This window comes from Pongo abelii, chromosome 7, assembly GCF_028885655.2.
Source record: "Pongo abelii isolate AG06213 chromosome 7, NHGRI_mPonAbe1-v2.0_pri, whole genome shotgun sequence".
NCBI lineage: Eukaryota > Metazoa > Chordata > Mammalia > Primates > Hominidae > Pongo > Pongo abelii.
The window spans coordinates 144883771-144907486 of NC_071992.2; positions in this window are offsets into that span (position 1 = coordinate 144883771).

The window sequence follows — 23716 nt, forward strand, 5'->3', positions numbered from 1 at the left end:
CAACACCAAATCTAGAGCCAAGCACATCATCACAGCAAGTTACCCAAATAACTTCCATATCTGCACTGATTTACAAAGGATTGATCTGCTAAAGCAGACTTCCGTTAAACTTTTCTGAAGAGGGACAGATAGTAAATATTTTAGGCTTTGTGGGCCACTCAGTCTCTTACAACTGTTCAACTCTGCAGTGTTGATCAGCTTAAATTGTTTTCAGTTGCAGTTTATCCATGAAAGCAGCCACGGACAACCCACAGACAAGGGAGCAAGGCTATGTTCCAATAAAATCTTACTTACAAATGCAAGACGTAGGCCAGACTTGGCCTGTGGGTCAAGATTTGCTGACCTAAGTACTAGAATACCTTCAGTGTTAAGCAGCTAATCTGGGATTTCCCTGCAGATTGTGGCAGACAGGACAAACGCAAAGAAACTGACTGGGGAAACATCTGATTGGCGTTAGAGCCACCAGAAATTTCCAGATTCTCTGGTCTTTGTGTTATGTGCTACAAAGGATGCTCATTGGTGAAGACAGTAACCAGAGTCAAGATCAACTTCCCTTGTGGAGCTAAATCTAGAGAGGACCCCAGGGATGGACCTCAGTGGTAAAGGTCAGAACCTGGTTGAGCCAGAATACTGGGTTGAACAAACATCAAAGAGAAGAAAAAATAAACAAAGGACATGGTGGTAGTGGTGAGGGCTGGGGCTTTAGGGGTAAATTTTGAGGTAGAAGTCATCTTAACTCTCTCAAATTACATCAAAAGATATCATGCGCTTCTTTTCCCTGTGTCCTAAGCAGACAGAACACATTCATCCATTTATCCAGGATCCAAGTCATGCATATTATTTCCACCCCTGTTGTATTTTCTCCACCCCCTCATCCATTCATTCATTTATATAGTCACATAGTAAATATTAATGATTGACTGTGAGTCAAAGACTTGCATTACAGGCCTGTGCCTTCGAGGGACTCAGGGTCTAACATCATGGGATTAACAAGTAACTAATAAATGCAGTGACATCTTGTGGGTATCATGACAGAGGTTTATATAAAGTACACAGAGGAAGAGCAGAGGAGGGAAGAGATATCTCTCTGGGTTAGCTCAGAATTCAGGGCTGATCGACATCTCAGTGCTGGGGGAATGATGGCAACTGAGATTCAGCTTAAGTTATTTTCGGTTGCACTTTATCCATAAACTGGTAAATAAGCCATGTAAATGTTTCTCTGGTTCCCATGGAGGTATTAAGAAGTTCAGGGATCAATGCCATCTGCAAAATGTGAATGCCCCACCAGGTTGGAAAAGCACTGAAGCAAGGGGCTTGCTTCTTTTTATATCATCAGATTGTGGGAGGAGCCCGTGTGGTCCAGACTTCCCTGTGTTCTGTTTCTACAATGGGACCATCAGTAAGCATGTTCACTATCTTCCACATTATCCCATACATTTGTCCTAGGGAATGAATGAAGAAAATTTATTTTGGTGTTTTTGCTTGATGCAGCTTAGTGTTAATATATTTTATTATTAATGTTAATATTAATTATCTACACAGACAATGTTTGTATTGGGTTTTAGCATTTTAAAAATATTTTTATATTGATCATCTCTTTTTATCTGATCCTCACTGCATTCTTATAAAACTGGATGAAGAAACTGAGGCTCAATGACACTGAGGACCTTAGCCAAATTTACACATCTCATCAGTGGCTGGAACTGAATCTTAAACCTGGTTCCCCAATTCTGACTCCTGGTTTCTTTCTTTCTTTCTTTCTTTCTTTCTTTCTTTCTTTCTTTCTTTCTTTCTTTCTTTCTTTCTTTCTTTCTTTCTTCCTTCCTTCCTTCCTTCCTTCCTTCCTTCCTTCCTTCCTTTCCTTCCTTTCCTTCCTTTCCTTCCTTTCCTTCCTTTCCTTCCTTTCCTTCCTTTCCTTTCTTTCCTTTCTTTCTTTCCTTTCTTTCTTTCCTTTCTTTCTTTCCTTTCTTTCTTTACTTTCTTTTCTTTCTTTCTTTCTTTCTTTCTCCTTCCTTCCTTCCTTTCTTCCTTCCTTCCTTCTTTCTCTTTCTTTCTCTCTCCTTCCTTCCTTCCTTCCTTCCTTCCCTGATTTCTTGAGAACACCTCATGCTAATTTCAGCTCTGTTGTCCCTTTCTGCCACAGGTATTAAATGAGCATGAGGAAGTATTATTTTGTAAGATGCAGAAGGGTGGGGAAGATAGAGCACTGTGAACTTAAAGTTGGGAGGAAAATCAATCGCTGTGGATTTGCTCTATCAGCTTCAGCCTTCCAAATGTGGAGGCTCATTGGTGGTCATAGATAATATCTAATCCTCCCTTACAACCTGGGAGGATTAGATTTTAAAAGGGAGGCCTAAATAAGTAGGGAGATTTTGCAGTCTCTAAGGAGAGAGAATGGATCCAGCAATTTCACTGTTTGGGGCTGGAGATGAGCATTTCAATTGGGAAGAAAGAATGTCAACTAAGGGTTTCTAAGTATATACATTTGGTGAGTATTGCATTTTGTGCTAATGATCAGGAAAAGAGGGAAGTTGACATGAAACAAAAAAGATTTTCAGACTGCCTTACAGTCTAACAAGTATCTTCTCATTGATTGCCTTATTGACTACTCCCAAACCCTTTGTAGATATGATTGTTTTAAAGTAATATTATCACAACCCTCATAGAGTAGATGGGAAAACAGGCTTAGTGAGATAAGAAACACGTTCGTATACTCTTAGTAAGTGAGAGAGCTGAGATTTGCCTCAATCCCAGTTCCCTGCTAGGCTCATTATCTCCTTGGCTTATTTCTTCACTGAACAGCTTATTTTATTTTATCCAGACAAAGATGGTCTCTATTCTTTTTGGCCCCTGGCCATTTTGATTGCTCTAGGATACTGCAGTTCCCTAGACTGCTAATGTCTGCATACAGCTCTGTCCTGCTGAGTAGCCCAGGTGCTCTCTGATACCTAAGACACACCAACGAGATACTTGGTACATGTTTGCCATCAGAGTATGAAAAAGAGGAACTGATGAATAGATGGAAGCCATGTATGTGTCACTGACCTAGACCACAGCACTAATGGGTTATTGTTATGCTTTTATTTTCTCTGGCTACTGTGTTGTACATCCTTAAATGTCAGAGCTGGAAGAGGTCTGAGGTCACCTAGTCCAACCTCATGATACTGCAGATGAGAAGACTGAACCCACATTGGAGACCCGCCACGCCTATTGTCACACAACTTTGCTCAGCTTTGCAGCCATTGACTTTCATTTTGTAAATATGTGCAAAGGTGAAAATGGTCACTTGGAAGAGCAAAACTATACATGGTGCCTGAAACTTGCGGTAGGCCTAATAATGCATGGGATGATTGAATGAGTGAGTTAATTTCAATTTCTGGCAGCTAAGTGCACACCTTACTGAGTGTGAGTTATCCTGTCATTATTGTTAGGAAAGACAAGATGCACCTGAGTGTCCATTCTAGACATTTTAGAAAAGGATGGTTTTTAAAGCCCATTCATTTCTGACTTTTAAGTATCATTGACTTCTGGGACCAGGAAGTCCTGGCTGACAGATACAAGATTCCCCTACATGGGCTTTAAAACCTTTCCAGAGCCTCTTGGTTTGACAAAATATTAAAAACTTATTGGATCTCTATTCACAGAGTTGGAAGTTGACTCTACTGTCCTCTACTGCTTTCTGTTCCCTGCAGAATTTTTGAGGATCCAGCTTCCTCCTTCAGAAAACTATCTGCCTTCTCATAGATAAATGCAATCTCAGAATTTTTGAGGATCCAGCTTCCTCCTTCAGAAAACTATCTGCCTTCTCATAGATAAATGCAATCCAAGAGGCTTATCTAAAACAAAGATAGCTCTGTGTAAGCTAAGCAAATAAAGAAAACTGCCGTTTTTGTAATTATTTTCTGGGCATTTTAACGCAATAGGGATAAAATTTAGTTTCCATGACTCTGAAACTCTAACAAGAGCAATTAACAGAAATATGGGTCTAGGATGAGCCAGAGGCTCCCTGAAGCCTTTTGAAAAATCCACCTACACAAATGAACAAAATCACTTTATCTTTTTAAATTGAGGATGTGTTTATTTGGGCAGTCAAAAAATCAAACTTATAAATAATGGGTCATTTGTGTCCTCACAGTGTGACTGAACAGGCATAGGCACAGAGGCTGGAAGAACAGGTTCTGCTCTGTCACTACCATTTCCTATTTCTTTGACTTTGGAGAGGCAGGCCCTTCATTACCTCTCCAAGACTCAGTTTTATTTGAAAAAGAAGATGAAAATCCTTAGTCAGAGGTTACCTGTGAAAAGAACTAGCATAGTCAGTGGCACGAGTTGGTTCATGATTTCATTTCAGCCTGGGTCTGACTCTTTAGGATACTGGACTTCAGTTGAATAAACTTTGAATAAGTAGAACATTGGGCAGATAACTGCACCTCTGCATCATCAGTGGGCAAATGACTGCACCCAATTTCCTGCACCTGTATTCTGAGAAGCTTAGATTAAATGATATCTGAAAGTCCTTAAAATAGTAGTAATTATATACAAACAATATGCAAAGTACTTTATATATGTGTGTGTATGTATATGCATTTATTTTATACATATATATATATATTTTTTAGACGGAGTCGCACTCACATTTTTAAAGCCCATTCATTTCTGACTTTCAAGGACCGTTGACTTCTGGGTCCAGGAAGCCCTGGACCCAGAAGTCACCCAGGCTGGAGTGCAGTGGCGCAATCTAGGCTCATGCAGCCTCCGCCTCCCAGGTTCAAGCAATTCTCCTGCCTCAGCCTCCCGAATAGCTGGGACTACAGGTGTGTGCCACCACGCCCAGCTAATTTTTGTATTTTAGTAGAGACAAGGTTTCACCATGTTGGCCAGGCTGGTCTTGGACTCTTGGCTTCAAGTGACCCTCCCACCTCGGCCTCCCAAAGTGCCGGGATTACAGGCCTGAGCCACTGTGCCTGGCCCATATTACCTCGTTTAATATGTGACATGCCCTGGGAATTAGATATCATCTTCACTTACGGAGGAGGGAGTTAAGGTCAGAAGAGAGCAAACAGCCATTCAAGGGCACAACACTGAAAGGCAGAACTGCTGGAATGTAAACCTGATCTGGGAGACCACCAAGACCTCATGTGGATCCACTGAACAGTACATCATTACAGAGATAGAACGACAATGGAGAACATGGGAATGTTGGGGGCCCTCGTAAGGCACCTTGATTCTCCTGCCAGCCCCTCAATTATTCCAACACTGTCTTCTTAGCCCAAGCCTTCTGGAGTCTAGACAAACACAGACAAAAAAAAACACAAAAACCCTGCAATATAACTTTTCTTATGAATTTAAACCAATAATTAACTACACATTGAACTTTTTGGGGAGGATGAGGTAACTCACCTTTGTACTCCCTATGTCTGGCAACCAAGAGGCACAGGCAGGCACTCAGTGCATGCTACCTTGAACTGAGCTTTCCTTGTATGCCATTCATCTCTTGTTTCCAATACTTTTCTTAGCTCTTGTCTTTATAGCCTCTTTATTGACTTTAAGCCTGCCTTTTGGCACTTACAAGAATCTTAAAGCAGAAGTGCTTAGAAAGCATTTATTTGGATACATTTTTTGTTACAAGAAGGAGCCTGAATTCACGAAGTGAGTGGATAGCAGAGAAAGTTTTTTTCTTTCCCGAAGTGCAAGGTTCTTCACACCCCAGCACCCTTTATAGGTGAGGCTACCCATCCCTTACTCCGCCACTTCAAATACCATTGCAGCCCCTATTCCCTGCAGGGGGCAGGTGGCAATGAGCCTACCTGTCTAATGATATTACAGTTGATTGGTGATTTCTGAATTATATCAGATGGGCTAGTAAGCTGCTGGGATATAAATTTCTGATATATTTACAAGGTTTTATGACTCTGGCTCTACTCTGAAAGCTTCTCCAGCCAAATGCGATGGTAACAAAAATCAACTGAGTGAGAGTTGTTCCCCAAAGTAGAAGAAGGCCCTGAGGAAAAGAAGGAAAAGGAGAATTAAGTGAGAGGAAAAATACGTGGGCTAATATTTTCCACATTTGTCCCCAGTGAAAACCTTTACTGGAATATGCCATGTTAGAGTAATACAAATTTGGCCTTGATATATCTGTCACTTCTAGAAAAAGAAAAAGATGTCTTTCATCTTGTCAAGATTGGACTTAAGCCAATGAAGTCTGCATATCTGGGGTCTCCTGAGACAAATGTTTGGGGACAAGATCTACTTGTAGCTTTTGGCCAAAGGCATTGGCAATGAAACCACACTGGGAGGAAGAAAGGAAAAGAACATTGACTGAGTGCCTGCTATGCTTCCATCGGTATTGCTCAGGTGCCAAACTCACAAGCCTACACACCCAGCTCCTTGACTTTCCAGTTATATAACCTAGCAATTTATTTAACCTTACAGTGCATCACATAATTTTTATGAGTATTAAATGAAATGAGTCCAGTAAAGTTCTTAGAATACTTCCTAGCATGTAGTAGCACTTGAAAAGTTTTATATTTTTATTATGATGGGGCTTATTTGCAATGTGTATGGGAGCATTCTTGACTGCCTCCATGACTGGGGGCACTATGCTGACACTTTGAGCTCAGCTTCCTGAAATGCTTAATATTTTAAAGTGTATGCAACAGGTTTGCACAAAGGGAATGTACCCTCATGTTTCTCTTGTTGAGAAACACAGCTAGGTCCTATACTGTTGGTTGCATAATTTTTAATCATTACTAAAGATGCTGTGAGGTCAGTCATTATTACCCCTAATTCACAGATACGGAAACTGAAATTTTCAACAACTTGCACAATGTCAAAATGCTATGAGTAGGTATTGCTCAGGTTTCAATTAACAAATTACTGTCTCTAAAACTAACGCTTTTTTTGCTACACTCTGCTTCCTTGATTACAAGCATCTAGATACTAGTGTTCAAGTCTTTCTGCAAAATGGAAAACTAGGGGTAAGTCAAGATATCCATATCATAATTTGAACAGAAATATTTAAGTTGGTTATAAAAAAATAGCTAATTTATTGGGCAATTGTTAGCAGCTTCAGCCATGTGAAAAGCTGCTCACTAGCTGGCAGGCAGTTTGTCTTGCTAACAGTAATAACCAGTCCTTTCTATCCTGGGAGCCTCTTCTCTCAGAGCTGGGTGAATATACAATGGAGGTGACCATGAGCATCCACAGTGGTGGCCAGGGACATTGCAAGTTTCCTACCTGAGTATGCATTACCCAGCATTTGATTTAGTCTGTGTTTACATTCATTTATTCATTTTAAAACACTCATTGACTCAATTCAATGCTAATACATCGTGCTAAAAACTGGATACAAAGGCAAATCTAATGTGTTATTGTCTTCAAAGAGATTCTGATTTAATGAAGAAGACACGTAAGAAAAGATTGCAATGCACTGTGGAAAGAATAATGATAGAAGAGTTTACAAGGTGCAAAGATAGCTTAAGGCAAGAGATGCTGAATCTCCTCCAGGGAGTCCAACTAGGCCTCCCTATTTCAGCAGTGGTTTGGGCATTCGTCAGGTGTGCATCAAGAAACCTACGCAGCAAGAGAGGATAGCAGGTGCAAAGTAAGAAAGCCCCTGAAGCTCAGCTCCAAGTAGTTTGGCAAGGCATGAACAGGGCTGTGGGGAGAAAATGGGAAAATGTAAGCCTGGAGAGTAGGCAGGGGCAAGATCAGAAAGGGAGTTTGCTGAAGAGTTCCCCTTTTATTTGTCAGTTAATAAAGAACCAGTAGCAGCAAACAGTATGTGTTATCTGGATGCACCGCAGTACAGTCATGCACCTCATAATGACGTTTTGGTCAACAACTGACCACGTATAGAATTGTGGTCCTATAAGATTAGAACAGAGCTAAAAAATTCCCATGGCCTAGTGGTGTGATGTCGTAGCCATCTTAAGTCATTGCATAACACATTACTTGTTGTTGTGGTGGTGATCCTGTTGTAAATAAGCCTACTGTGTTGCCAGTTGTTGAAAGCTTAGCAACTTTAATGAGGTACAGTATATAATACTTCATAATGATAATAAATGACTATGTTTCTGGTTGATAAATTTACTATATTATACATTTTATCATTATTTTGGAGTATACTCTTTCTACTTATAAAGAGAGTTAACTGTAAAACAGTCTCCGACAGGTCCTTCAGAAGAAGGCACTGTTATCCCAGGAGATGACAGCTCCATGCGTGTTATTGTCCTTGAAGGCATTCTAGTAGGACAAGATGTGTAGGTGGAAGACAGTGATAGGAATAACCCTGCCTGTGTGTAAGCCTAGGCTAGTGTGTGTGCTTGTGTTTTCATTTTTAATAAAACAGTTTTAAAAGTAAAAAAAAAAAATTTTAAATAGAATAAAGGCTTATAAAATAAGGATATAAAGAAAGCAAATATTTTTGTACAGTTGTACAATTTGTTGTGATTTAAGGTAAATGTTTATTACAAAAGAGACAAAAAGTTTAAAAACATTAAAAGTTTATTAAGTAAAAAGTTACGGTAAGCTAAGATTAATTTATTATTGAAGAAATAACATTTAAAGTAAATTTAGGGTAGCCTAAATGTACAGTGTTTATAAGATCTACAGTAGTGTACAGTAATAAATATCCTAGGCCTTCATATTCACTCACCACTCACTCACTGAGTCACCCAGAGCCACCTCTAGTCTTGCAGGCTCTATTCGTGGTAAATGCCTTAGACCATTTTTTATCCTTTATACCATTTTTTACTGTACATTTTCTATGTTTAAATACACAAATTCTTATCATTGCATTATAATTACCCCCTGCATTCAGTACAATAAAGTGCTGTACAGGGTTGTAACCTCGGAGCATAAGGGTATACCATATCACTAGGTATGTAGTAGTCTATACTACCTAGGTTTGTGTAAGTCCACTGTGTAATGTTTGCCCAATGGAATCACCTAATGATGCATTTCTCAGGACATATCCCCATCATTATGTGACACATTCATGCATTTGATGCACACACAAAAATATGTATCAAGACCTGCCTTTTCTATACATGATGTTCCTGTCAATAGTTCATGAGTTGCCAAGTCTATACAATTACCTTTGGGGTTGTGTCTCACATTTATTTATTTCCTTCATCTCTTCTGTGGTTCCCTAATCTAAACTCCCATCCTTTTGAATTCTCATCACTTCAGAGGCTTCACAACTACTTTCTCCTTCCTATAATCCATCCTTCACTTACAAAGCTTTCTAAAATCAGAAATACGAGGGAATGTGTGCTAAATATAAGACTAGGAGCTCAATATATATTTCTTAAAGAAACATTAATAAATGGCAATTAAAAACTCATATGAGTTTACAATTGACAGAACATTTTCTCATACCTCTTAAAATTATAACTGTTGTCTTTTTTGCTGTGTTCATCAAGGACTAAAAAGTGTAAGACTAAAAAGTTTAACAATGGCCAAAAAAAAAAGTTGTAATAGGAATAGAGAGTAAAGAATTAATGATACCAGGGAGCAGTATCAGGAGCTAAAATATTGATTGTAAACATACAAGTTGGGTACTGTATTAGTTCCATTCTCATGCGGCTATGAAGAAATACTCAAGACTGGGTAATTTATAAAGGAAAGAGGTTTAATTGACTCGTGGTTCCACGGGGCTGAAGAGGCCTCAGGAAACTTACAATCATGGTGGAAGGGGAAGCAAACACATCCTTCTACACATGGTGGCAGCAAGGAGAAGTGCAGAGTGAAGTGGAGAAAAAACCCTTATAGAAGTGTCATATCTCATGAGAACTCCCTCAATATCACAAGAACAGCATGGAGGTAACTATCTCCATGATTCAATTACCTCCCACTGGGTCCCTCCCACAACGCTTGGGGATTGTGGGCACTACAATTCAAGATGAGATTTGAGTGGGGACACAGCCAAACCATATCAGGTACTAAACTGAGGTTTAATAAAGTTCTCTTAATGGAAAAATATTGTGATAGGTTGAATTATGTCCCTTCAAAATTTATATTTTTAAGTCCTAACCCCTAGTACTTCAATGTTTCTTGAAAATATGTCATCACAAATATAATGAGTAAAATTGAGTTCATACTTGATTAGGGTAGGCCTTTTATCCAATATGACTGATACCCTTATAAAAATGAGAAATTTGGACACAGGCAGGCATGCATGAAAAGAAGACAATGTGAACAGACACAGGGAGAAGATGGCCATCTATAAGCCAAGGAGTGAGACCTGGAACAAATCTTTCCCTCACAATCCTCAGAAGGAACCAACCCTGCTGGCACCTTGATTTTGAACTTCTGGCCTCCAGAACTGTGAGACAATCAATTTCTGTTGTTTAAGCCTCCCAGTTTGTGGTTGTTTGCTCTGGCAGTCATAGCAAACTAATACAAATATCAAGGAATTACGATGTTAGGCTTCAGTTGGTTGATCCATGTGGCTGCCACTAGTTGCTACTGTTGGTGCCTTGCACTTATACCCTTGGATGCTTTTTACCATTTCTATGAGCCTCTCCCCACTTCATTGCACTTTATATTCTTTCTAGATGACAGCCCTCCAGAAAGGAGCAACTTTTCTCTTACTTGCAGACAGTCCCTTGAAGTTTACAACCTCCCTTCCAACCCAGTGGCCTTTGACCGATGACTGAAGGGTACAGGAGTAGGAATTGCCCACTCTCTGTTCTCTGAGGTGGAACCTACCACCTTCTAAGGGTGGCATGTCCTTCGAAGACAAAGAGACTTTGCACAAGAATGGAAGAATAACATGTGAAGGTGGCAAAGGGAAGCTAGGAGAATGTCAACATAACCTCTGTGTCCTTGATAAACGAGGAGCTGTTTATATTATGAATAACGTGAGCATAGTTATAAGCATGATGCAACATAATTCCCAGCAGGTAAGCTTAATAGTTCACACATAAATCTCAGCAGGTAAGTTTAATAGTTAGCATGGGCTTTTACATCTTCTTCTTATGCTCCAGAAGCATTAAGGCAACGTGTGGAACTTGTAGCAAGGAAGTGACTTTTTCACCTGCGGAATTTGGCTCAGTGTTCATTAAATGCTTTGGAATTTAAAGTGATTTTTTTTCTTTCTTTAAAATGTCTAAATGCTGTGTTGATAAATGTCACATAGAATAACGAATGTGATGGAATGTGCTAAGGATAATGGGAGTTACTTTCTAGTTCACCTGAACCATGACTTGTCTACATTTAGCAAGAATAATGAATGTAATTTAATACAGCAACTTTGCATGGAAGTGACTCAAAACACTTTTCAAAGTGAATATTAAAATGCTGAATTATGCAATAAAGACATAGATTTAAGTAGATAATAATGGATAACATACTTACAAAAGCACACAATGTGGCAGAGGGTACATTTTAAAAATATGCATTATATTGTTATTAGGTAGAAGGATGAACACAGAAAGTGAAGTCGACATGGAATAAGAAAAACAAAGGTCAGCTTGAGATTAAATAGTGACTTTAATGAATACAGCCAGCACAGGATACTCCAAAGAGCATGACAGCCAGAGTCATACAGAACAAGGTTTTATCTACCATTGATGATACAGGTGACCTTGAACAAGTTGGTCAACCTGCTTCAGCTTTGGTTTATCTACTTATGTAAAATGAGCTAATATTTTCTGCTTAATAGGGTTTTCATGAGGAATTAATGAGATAATATATATTTCAGCAGTTGCTCAATAAAAGATGACTTTTATTATCCTTATTATCAACAAGATATAATAACCACAGCTATCTTGCACTCACTTGTAAGGGCCTGTTCCCCACTTTAACATATATCAGTGACATGTCACTCTATCAATCCATCACCACCCTATCTTTCTCTATACCATGAATTATAGTCATAAATCACATGCCGAGCTTGAAGAAAAAACAACGGAATTCATCTAGTCCAACCACCTTATTTTTATAAACAAGTAGATTGAAACCCAATGAGGTAAAGTGATTTGTACACAATCACACATAAGTGTAGCTACTGTTTTGTTCCAGGAGCTGTGCCCACCATTCTACATGAATTACTATTTTGATTCTTATAATAATTTTATGAGAGAGATATTCTTAAGTTATCCCCGAGTAAACTGGGTCACTAAGAGAGGAAGTGGTTCTCCTAAAGTCACACGGTTCTCAGGTGGCACAGCTGCATCTCAACATCCGGGTTCAGCTGATCCTCAGCAGGTGTCTTCAGAGTCCCTTACTCACCTCTCCTTCTTACCTCTTGATTCCGCAGGGCGAGAAAGGAGCTCAGGCTTTACTCCCTGGTACTTTTGCTATTGGATTGCTTGTTACAATGGCCAAATCTCCTTTCCTGGGGACTTTCTTTTTTTTTTTTTTTTTTTTTTTGTCTTTTAATCTTATTTAATTATTCTGATTATGGCAAGAAGAAAAATTCAGTCTGGCTCAGTGTCATCTCAGTTCCTCCAAGAATCACATGCAGAAGATGTATTAGGGGAAACAGCTGTGATGGGTAAAAAAGGGGCACGAACAAGAGGCAGCAGAGAGAACTTCAGGTCACAGTACTGCTCTGACCCCTGAGAGGAGAGAGGGAAGAAAGGATTCGGTAAGAAGAGCCTCAAGCTGAAAGTGTCTCAGTCAGGCCGTAAGGAATTCCTAAGCAAACCCCACCTGTTAGGAGCCCCCTGCCAGGTGGGACGTATGAAGCTGTTGGCACTGTTGCCCTTGCTAGCCAAGCATGGAGTTGTCTTTCCTCTGCTGAGGTTGGGGCTGGTGAGCTTTTGCAAAAGGCTGTCAGATCCTACAGGAAGGGGCAGATGCCAGGGTTGAAGTCCCGGCAAGACTCAGCCCTCTGAGGAAGCCCCCTCTCCCAGCCTTTGGTCCCAAATAACCCTGCCTTTTTGCCCTCTCTTTAGTGGATGAGACCCAGGCAGTGCCCACCTGATTACTGCTGATCTTAACTGTGTGCCTCATATTCAGTCTTCCTAGGGTGAGAGTGAATGAGTGAACCTCATTCTTGGGGTTAGGCCTCTGAGTCTGGGCTGAAGTCGGAGTCCAGGGTGTCAAGCAGACCCTCCTTGTGGCTAGAGCTTCATGTCTGTGGTCAGCAATGTCAGGCCCACTTGTGTCCTGGGCTGTCGTTTCTGTTGGGCCTTCTCCCTCTCCTTGCCATCAATATTTCCACAGGGCTGGCTACTGCCCAGGCTCAGAGCCCCATTGCTGGACACCGAGACTATAACAGCCTCTTGCCTTTCACTCACCCCGTGGTCCATGCATAGGGGCGGTTCTAGGTTTTTTTGTTTTTTTGTTTTTTTTGTTTTATTATTATACTTTAAGTTTTAGGGTACATGTTCACAATGTGCAGGTTAGTTACATATGTATACATGTGCCATGCTGGTGTGCTGCACCCATTAACTCATCATTTAGCATTAGGTATATCTCCTAATGCTATCCCTCCCCCCTCCTCCCACCCCACAACTGTCCCCAGAGTGTGATGTTCCCCTTCCTGTGTCCATGTGTTCTCATTGTTCAATTCCCATCTATGAGTGAGAACATGCGGTGTTTGGTTTTTTGTCCTTGCGATAGTTTACTGAGAATGATGATTTCCAATTTCATCCATGCCCCTACAAAGGACATGAACTCATCATTTTTTATGGCTGCATAGTATTCCATGGTGTATATGTGCCACATTTTCTTAATCCAGTCTATCATTGTTGGACATTTGGGTTGGTTCCAAGTCTTTGCTATCGTGAATAGTGCCGCAATAAACATACATGTGCATGTGTCTTTATAGCAGCATGATTTATAGTCCTTTGGGTGTATACCCAGTAATGGGATGGCTGGGTCAAATGGTATTTCTAGTTCTAGATCCCTGAGGAATCGCCACACTGATTTCCACAATGGTTGAACTAGTTTACAGTCCCACCAACAGTGTAAAAGTGTTCCTATTTCTCCACATCCTCTCCAGAACCTGTTGTTTCCTGACTTTTTAATGATTGCCATTCTAACTGGTGTGAGATGGTATCTCATTGTGGTTTTGATTTGCATTTCTCTGATGGCCGGTGATGATGAGCATTTTTTCATGTGTCTTTTGGCTGCATAAATGTCCTCTTTTGAGAAGTGTCTGTTCATATCCTTTGCCCACTTTTTGATGGGGTTGTTTGTTTTTTTCTTCTTGTAAATTTGAGTTCATTGTAGATTCTGGATATTAGCCCTTTGTCAGATGAGTAGGTTGCGAAAATTTTCTCCCATTTTGTAGGTTGCCTGTTCACTCTGATGGTAGTTTCTTTTGCAATGCAGAAGCTCTTTAGTTTAATTAGATCCCATTTGTCAATTTTGGCTTTTGTTGCCATTGCTTTTTGTGTTTTAGACATGAAGTCTTTGCCCATGCCTATGTCCTGAGTGGTAATGCCTAGGTTTTCTTCTAGGGTTTTTATGGTTTTAGGTCTAATGTTTAAGTCTTTAATCCATCTTGAATTAATTTTTGTATAAGGTGTAAGGAAGGGATCCAGTTTCAGCTTTCTACATATGGCTAACCAGTTTTCCCAGCACCATTTATTAAATAGGGAATCCTTTCCCCATTGCTTGTTTTTCTCAGGTTTGTCAAAGATCAGATAGTTGTAGATATGCGGCATTATTTCTGAGGGCTCTGTTCTGTTCCATTTATCTATATCTCTGTTTTGGTACCAGTACCATGCTGTTTTGGTTACTGTAGCCTTGTAGTATAGTTTGAAGTCAGGTAGCATGATGCCTCCAGCTTTGTTCTTTTGGCTTAGGATTGACTTGGCAATGCGGGCTCTTTTTTGGTTCCATATGAACTTTAAAGAAGTTTTCTCCAATTCTGTGAAGAAAGTCCTTGGTAGCTTGATGGGGATGGCATTGAATCTATAAATTACCTTGGGCAGTATGGCCATTTTCACGATATTGATTCTTCCTACCCATGAGCATGGAATGTTCTTCCATTTGTTTGTATCCTCTTTTATTTCATTGAGCAGTGGTTTGTAGTTCTCCTTGAAGAGGTCCTTCACGTCCCTTGTAAGTGGGATTCCTAAGTATTTTATTCTCTTTGAAGCAATTGTGAATGGGAGTTCACTCATGATTTGGCTCTCTGTTTGTCTGTTATTGGTGTATAAGAATGCTTGTGATTTTTGTACATTGATTTTGTATCCTGAGACTTTGCTGAAGTTGCTTATCAGCTTAAGGAGATTTTGGGCTGAGGCAATGGGGTTTTCTAGATATACGATCATGTCGTCTGCAAACAGGGACAATTTGACTTCCTCTTTTCCTAACTGAATACCTTTTTAATTAGGCAGGAGAAGGAAATAAAGGGTATTCCTGGGGACTTTCTGTGTCCTTGTGGAGGGAAGAAAGTTGGGGGGATGCTGTAAACAGCATTGTTTCTTTTTTTTGCTGTACGTAGAGATATCTACCTTGGTTCTTTCCCAAACTCCTTTGCTCTCCTTCAACTCTGAGCCAAGGATTTAAATTATCAAATCCAGCTTTTAATCTGTGTCTTCAGGAAGTCTTAAAGGCATTCCAAGGCTCAGCTTCTTCACATGAAAAATGGGGTTGTAATAATGCCAGTTTCATGCAGCTTTCATAAGGATCAAACAGTACATGGGAAAATGCTTTGAAAACTGAAAAGTGCTGCACATATTCATGTATTGGTATGTCACACCAAAGGTGAGGCTTATAATAAGTGTTAAGATAATCCATATTTTATGAATGAGATGTGTTCGATAGTCTACTGGCCATAGGGCACTAATTCACAAAACCGATAATCTGTTGAATACTTGAGTATTATTATGGCTATGCCAATTTTTGAATACAGGGCAAAGGTAAAATATTTGTTTGAAATGATGGCTAAGGAAATGATGGTTAAAGAAAACAGAACTTTCACATCTGGTCACGATAGCCTTTCTAAGTCAGGAAAATCCTTGGCAACAGCCTCTTCCAATAAATCAGCATGTCAGAAGAAACAATGACCCTTCCCTCTAGGAAAGGAACAAAACCACCCAACTTTTCAATGTAGAATTGGAACAGAAGTCTCCAAAACAACTTCGATACATCTTACTCCCTTCCCATTCACTGAAGGCAAGTACAAGGGGTGACGGAATTCCTTCAACTCAGTCAGTCAAGAGGCTCACCAATCCAGAACGACCCTCAGAAACCAAGATAAGAGAGTGAATTAATTGTCCATTGTAAATGTCGGTATCCTTCGGCCAAGCTACCAACCGTTATTTTCTAATGTGAGTAGTACTAAGAATTTTTATTTGAACTGGAACCTAGAAAACAAATAACAAACATAATATATCATCTCAGCTTCCTGACAACCATCAGTGTGGGCTAATTTGCTACTGGAAATCTAAGGGAAACTAGATTAACTGTGGGATGTTGTTTTCAATTTTACAGATCTCAGAGATGAAAGGCAACCTGTATGTCATCTTACCATACTGCCTTCTTTAACCCAGGAGGAAATATGAACCTACGAGATGAGGCAACTTGGTCCCAGGGCATCCGTTGACAATTTTTGTGTGCTTTTTTCATAATACAACATGGCCTCTCTAATTATTAACTCTGGCCAAGCATTCTATTATCCAATTGATTTATTGAGTGCTTACTATGTGCTTAGCTATGTTTCTGGGACAAATTCTGGGAAAAAATGAATTATGTAGACAATAAAGAACGTTTATTGACACATACTACCTCTTTTAATCCTCATAATGGCACTGTGAGTCTGAGGTCATTATCCCTATTACAAATGAGGAAAGCAAAACTTGCGTATGGTCTTATGGGCTGATTGATGGTGGAGCTGTGATTCCAATTCTAGCTGTTTGATGCACATTTAGGATTATCACCCTATACCATGTTGTCTTTCTCAACCCAGATTTTTTTCCTCCCTCTTCAACTCTTGCAACACCTTCCACACTTACTTCCACAGGTCTTGTTCTCATCTGGCTCTCAGAGAAGTACAATGACCTGGCAGCCTGCAAAGCCCCCAACCTCGAGAATCTAATATGCTAGGGCTCCACAGACTGAAGACCATAAACAAATATATATCTGATATTTATCCATTTGTTATTAGCACTAAGAAGGAAAATGAAGCCAAGTAAAGGAGAACAGTCTGACTAGAAGAGCTAGTTTAGATCGGGTTGCCAGGGAAGGCCCTTCTGAGGGGTAACGTTTGATCAGAGGCTGAAGTCCAGCGATAGAGGTGAGAAGTGGCAAAGGCCCCAGTGGTTGCCTTAGATAATACAAACACAAAGTGAGATGCAGGGAAGGCGTCAGCACTGTGTGGCAGATAAGAGCACCTGCTCTGACATCAATGCCCCTGGGACTACATATCTACCAGGCTCTTCAGTGGCTGTCTGACAAAGATCAAATTCCCTGGATCTCAGATCACTCATCTCTGAAATGGGGCTAAAAATAGTACTCACGTCTAGGGTCATGTGACGATTAATGGAAAACAGTGTGCAGCACATAACAAATAGCAAATATCAGCTGGGATTTTCCCCCTCTCCTTCAGCATTAAATGCTATAGCTTTCATTCTTTTAACTTAATATCATTGCCCTAGATTCTTTCTATACTTAAAAAAATGGAAGTGGAATCCTTTCATATTTTTAAAAAATAAAATATGAGGAAATCTGATATGATAAAGTCAATAAATGAGAAGCTGTTCTGGTTTACTCAGTGGAGTAGCAGGCAGGTTTGCTCTCTGCTCAGCTGCAACCACAGCCCCACAGTGGTTCTGAAGAGGCCCTGCGCTTCAGAGAGCACAGCTAATACTATTCCTATTAGGCAGAGTTCCTAACATAATGACTGGTATGAAATAGGGGCCAAATATTTCATTGTTGAAAGAACATTGAAAATTACAAAGTAGAACCTCTTGGGTTTTTTTTTTTCTTTTTTTTTTTTTTTACGTTTTTTTGAGAAAAGAGATTACTAGGCCACACCACACAGAGCGATCCTTCTTGAGGTGAATGTTGGGGGTTGTTTATGTATCTCAGGCTTAGTCACAAGTTCAGAACATTTTGTGGGTTTTACTGGAACTCAATATCATTGCTCATCCCAACTCAGATCACCCTGGCAAAGGCTACTAGTGACCCCTGGATTCCCAGGTTCCACCACAGAACTGGGACTCCTGCTCTTTTTCAGCCTTAAGGAAGTCCCCTGGGGTTTCTGCATCTCCAAGAGCCAGAGCCGCAGAGCTGAAGGGGTCAGATACATGTGGCAGCCTGTGTCTAATACCCTCTATGGATACCTTTCCACATTTTGGAGCCTAGAGAGCCTTCTACTTTGGATTTCTGGAAATATATCCATCACCTGGAGGTCAACAAGTTATGTTTTTGTTCCTTTCGTGTGTCTTACTTGTATGCTGCTGTGAATTCGGGTGTGGTTAGCCCAAATATGGGTCTGTTGTTGAGGGTTTGTTGGTCTCTTGTCTGTTTACTTCAACTCACCTCACCGCAGCGCTTACCAAAACCCTATTTCCTCAGAGTCCTGAACCTCACCCTGTTCAGGGAAAGACACTTGTATTTGTTGCATACTCTACTATGTGTTAGCCAGAGGATAGGCACTTTCACCTATAGAAACTTGTTTAATCCTCTCAACAGTCCTAAATGACACCCAAAGATATTAAATAAGTCACCCAAGGTCCCAGTGAATGAATAGAGCAATGTCAATTCAAACCAAAATCAGACAGGCTCAAAATTCTCCTTTTTTCCAAATGCAATGTGCTCTAGTGAGGAAGTCCATCTAATTAAAAATATATACTTGATGTGCAGTTTAACCTGACATAAAATAACCACATTTTAATACTTGAGGTTTACTTACCCAAGTGATTTTTTTAGACAGTATAATTTCAAGTTGTGTATATGTGAATGTTTGAGTGAATGTGCAGGAATGTGTCTCTATCAGTGTGTAGGGCAGAGAAAAAAACAAAGAAAATAAGTAGGAAATAAGGGTGACAAGCTTAGGCAAGTATGTTCTTCTTTCTCTGGCCCTCAGTTTCTACAAGTGTAAAATGAAAGTTTTGGATACAGCATTTCCAACGTTCTCTATGTGAAGGCAGTGACTCTGTTTTCCTCTTCCCATCATTCACTTATGTTTAAAGGTCTTTGTTTCTCTTGAAGCCAGCTCAAATCTGCAAGAAAATCAGGTGGGTCACTTATAATATAGACGTGGCTTCCAGGTGCATACTCGATTAGGGAAGCCTGTGGCTTGAAACAAAGTTATTTTGTGGTGAGCATGTCTTCCTAGGATGTATTGCTTGAGTGGTGACTGGGGTTGGGAGAACTATGTATTCTCTATTGTTAGCTCCTCCTACTCTAATGACACAGGCATAGAGATGAGTGACATGGGGTGCCTGGATGGATAAGAAATAACAATGGTCAGTGAGTGAGACCAAATTCCTAGTGACTCAAGGGTGGAGTTTTGGAAGAGGCAGTGGCCAGGGCCAGTGTGGACCCCTGGCTGAGAACTTAGGCACTATGTGTTAAGCGTGCTGGAGTTTTCCAGGAGGCTATGCTTACAAGTGTGGGCAGAGATTAGTGATGGGACAGGAATGGAAATGGGAAGGTGGTCCCAACAAATCCAAAAAGCAAAGGTCTAAGAGGCAGGTCTGGAGATTAGGCACAGATATCTTCTTTATGAAGACTTAGTACCAATATGTCTCTGTCATGAGCAATGCAGCACACTGTGGTTTATAACTCATACCAAGACAAATTTGGCCAACACACGCTTATTTCTAACCTAGCGGTTTGGGAAATCTGTTTTATAGAAACATGATTCAGAGTTGAAAGGGACTTTAGAAACTACCTCATCTAACTTCCTTTACAATGCAAGAACCACTTGTACAAAACCTCAAGAAATGGTGAATATTTTCACTACTTTTCAGGCTTTTCTAGTCCTTTGGAGGACAGTGGTAAGGACACAGTAGCATAAGGCAGATGAGCTTGGGATGCCAACTATGGCACTTACTAGTTGCATGGCTTTCAGCAAAAAACTAATCTTTATGAACCTTAGTTTCTTTAAAAGAAATTGGAATTATTTGTACTTTAGAAGTGCTAGATTAAATAAGATGTTTATAAAGGGTTTAGCACATGCCTGGCTTAAAGAAAGTGGTCAATAAATGCTAACCTTTAATATGCTTATGTATTAATATATCTTATTTTAATCCTGTGAGTATCCTCCGAAGTAGTTATTATCACTCTTACTTTATGCATGAGCAGATTGAGCCTAGAAGAATTGGAACTAAGTTGACGATGGTAACAAAACTAATAAGTAGAAGGGGGGGGCGATAAACCTATGCTTATCTAGCTACAATGCTGAATTGTCGACGATGGTAACAAAACTAATAAGTAGAAGAGGGGGCAATAAACCTATGCTTATCTAGCTACAATGCTGAATTGTCTTCAATTAAATCACAGTAACTTCCACACTGGGAAAAACTTGGTTTTCCAGCAACTGGAAAGCAGCATAATACAGTTCTTACATATATGAGACAATATTGTCTTTGCAGTATTGTGAAAATTAAGTGACATAGTAAAAATAAAACACTTTGCATACTGGGCATATAATATTCACTTTGTATTACATTTTCTCTAGTATTTCCATTGCTGGCACAGAGCCTAGTACAGAGATAGTGTTCAGTAAATGCTTGCTAAATAATTGATGGCATATGTTTTGCATTTGGGGAACATCACAGAAAATGTCTACTTCCACCGTACGGTTATGAGTGAATGTTTGTCCTGTCTCTTTCCAATCTGTTCTCAAAGCTACATGTCACTAGTTTCCTCACCTTCCTCCCAGCTGTTTTTCATGTCTTTAGACAGAGGTCACATGGAGTGGCTGCCGGGGTCATTGTGGGAAAAACCCAAAGGAGAAAGTCACAGGCCGGTTCCAAACCCTGACTCCCCCCCACCCCCTGGTCACCAAGCCTCATTTTCATTTCCCAAATGAGGCACACTTTATAAGATACTGCTCCGATTTTCCCCTCTCTTTTAAGAAGAGATAACTTTAAAGATTTAAACTGAAAGATTTAACCTGGGTGAGGCCATGGCGTGGAAACATTTGATGAGCAGGTAACACCTAGAATGCAACCTAAGCACCGTGCATATGCAATGGGAAGTGGGTTTTTAGATCTCCCCAGAAGAGCCGCCTCCTTCAAAGTCTTTGGTCTTAATAAGATATTAACCTGCTTTTACTCTTCAGCTTCATTTCTCTAGCCTGAGACCTGTTAACCTAAATTACTCTTTTTCTTCCAATAAAAGAAAAAGTTGACATTGTGATTACGTATCAGTAGCATGACAAATTACATCAGGGGTAACAATATTCCCAAAGGAGAGTGGGAGGTTATTATTTCTGTAATTCTAGCACACTTGCAAGAAGTGCAAGACAAGCAAGAAAGTATCAAAGAGTAGTTGCTCAATAACTGGGTGGAGGGAAGCCAGGGAATGTTACCTGGATCCCAAGGCCAGGCAACTTGGCCTTGGTGCTTTCTAGGGCTTGGATACCAGTGGAGGCTGACATGCCTTTGGTTGTAGAATGAAATCACACTTCTCCATATTGAGAAAAAATCTGCTTTGCAGAATCTGGGATGCATAGCTCTTAGTGTGTGAATTGTTAAGACTCTTTTATTTATTCATCTACCCATTTAACAAATTTCCTGATAATACAAATTAGCATTTATTGAAGATTTTTCTTTCCGTTTCTGCTTATTGTTTTGTTTTGCTACATATTAGACATTGTGCCAATTTTGCTCATGAATTTGTTGTTTCATTTGCGTAACACTTCTAAGAGGTAGGTATTAGTATCACCATTTTTAGATAAGAAAATTGGAATGTAGAATGTGTATTACTTAATAATACTCCTAATTGTGTGAGAGTAAGAACTTAGCAATGTTTGTGTTTGTTACCTAACTTTTAAAAAAGGTAAAATTCAGGCCCATAAGGAACTCACAGTCTCCTGAGTGATATAGATAAGTGGATGGATAGATGATAAATAGATAAGATAGATAGATAGATAGATAGATGTTCCTTCAGATTTAACATTTAATAACATAAAAATGAAGTGTAGCAGTATAGCCTCACACAAAATTCATATAAATGTGGTTAAAATAAGCATTTTAAAAGAAACAAAGGCAAGCTCTAAAAAAAGATACATTTCAAAATACCCAAAATTAAGAAGAAATTTAAATTGGTCACAGTAGGAAGTATCTGAGTTGGCATTGTGGCAACTTGTTAATGAATACTAGGCATAGACATAGGCTTTCACGATTGACAGCTGAGATTTAAATGTCTCTATGGGATCAAGAAGATGAAAGCTAGAGCCTGAGTACAGTGCAGAGGTGAAACATGTTCTTGCAGATACAAGATCTTATAAGGAGTTCCACTTACATTAGAGGGATACTAGAAAAACTCTAAACATAGATGTACAGAAACAACAAAAGATTTTTCTCTCCCCAGGTCCTTGGATGGAAAAGAAATGTCTCTCAAGAGAAATCAAAACACAAGGCTATATCACTTGAGGTTAAGGGTCTAAATTTACAGTTCCCATAGGTATAGAAATTCTAAACAGAATTACTGATATAAAAACTAGTTTAGACCCATGAAACAACTGGGTATCACTATGTAAGAAAATATAAAATGCTAAATAGTTGATGGCATATGTTTTGCATTTTGGGAGCATCACAGAAAATGTCTACTTCTATCGTATGGTTATGAGTGAATGGTTATCATGTCTCTTTCCAATTTGTTCTCAAGGCTACATGTCACCAGTTCCCTCACCTTCCTCCCAGCTGTTCCTCTCAGCCTGTGTGATCCTAATGGTGAAAGAAATAGTCTCCACTGAGGATGAGCTCACAATCACAAATTATAAACCATTTAAGGAAATGATGCTCCATGAGGGCAAGCCAGCAGACACAACTCACTGGGGTGATAGTACATCAGTAATTCAATATAATAGAACAATCAGAAAGGGGCTATAAAGAATATTTAAATATAGTAAAGATAAACAAAAATGGATTATAACTAAAAGGAAAAAAATGTACTGTGAGCAAAAACACAGATGCGTATTATAAAGAGAAAATAGAATTTCTAAAGATGAAAAATGTGTAGCTGTGGCAGCAGGGGGAAACTCAATGGAAGGGTTACACAACACATAGATATAAAAGAATAAAGAACTAGTCAAAATAGATCTAAAGAGATTAAAAGAACTTGGCTCAGCAAAAATAAAGATAGAAAAGATGAAAGAAAAGCTAAGATATATGGAGAATAGAATAAGTTTGTTCAATATGTATTTAGCAGGTTATCAAAGAGAGAGACAGTAGAGAGAGTGGGGGAAAAGTAACATTTAAAAAAATTATGCCTTAGAGGTTCCTTAACTTGAAGATATATATGAGTCTTCAGAATAAAGAAACATACTGAATTCTGTGGAAGATAAAGCAAACACAAACCTCAGTTAGATATACCATGGGGAAGTAAGAATGCTACACACAGAGAGATTATTGTAAAAGTAAGCATAGAGTAAAGAGATCAACGATTAGACTGACAGTAGCAATGGACACTGGAAACCAGTGAAATAATGCTTGCAAAGTGCTTAAAAGATGAACAAGAAGAATTCAAGTAGCAATAATATGCCAATAGATTGGGAAGTCTGTAGATAAATCTAAATAAGGATTACTGTATAAAACAGCAAAATAATTACTAAAGTGTTGCAAAAAGAATG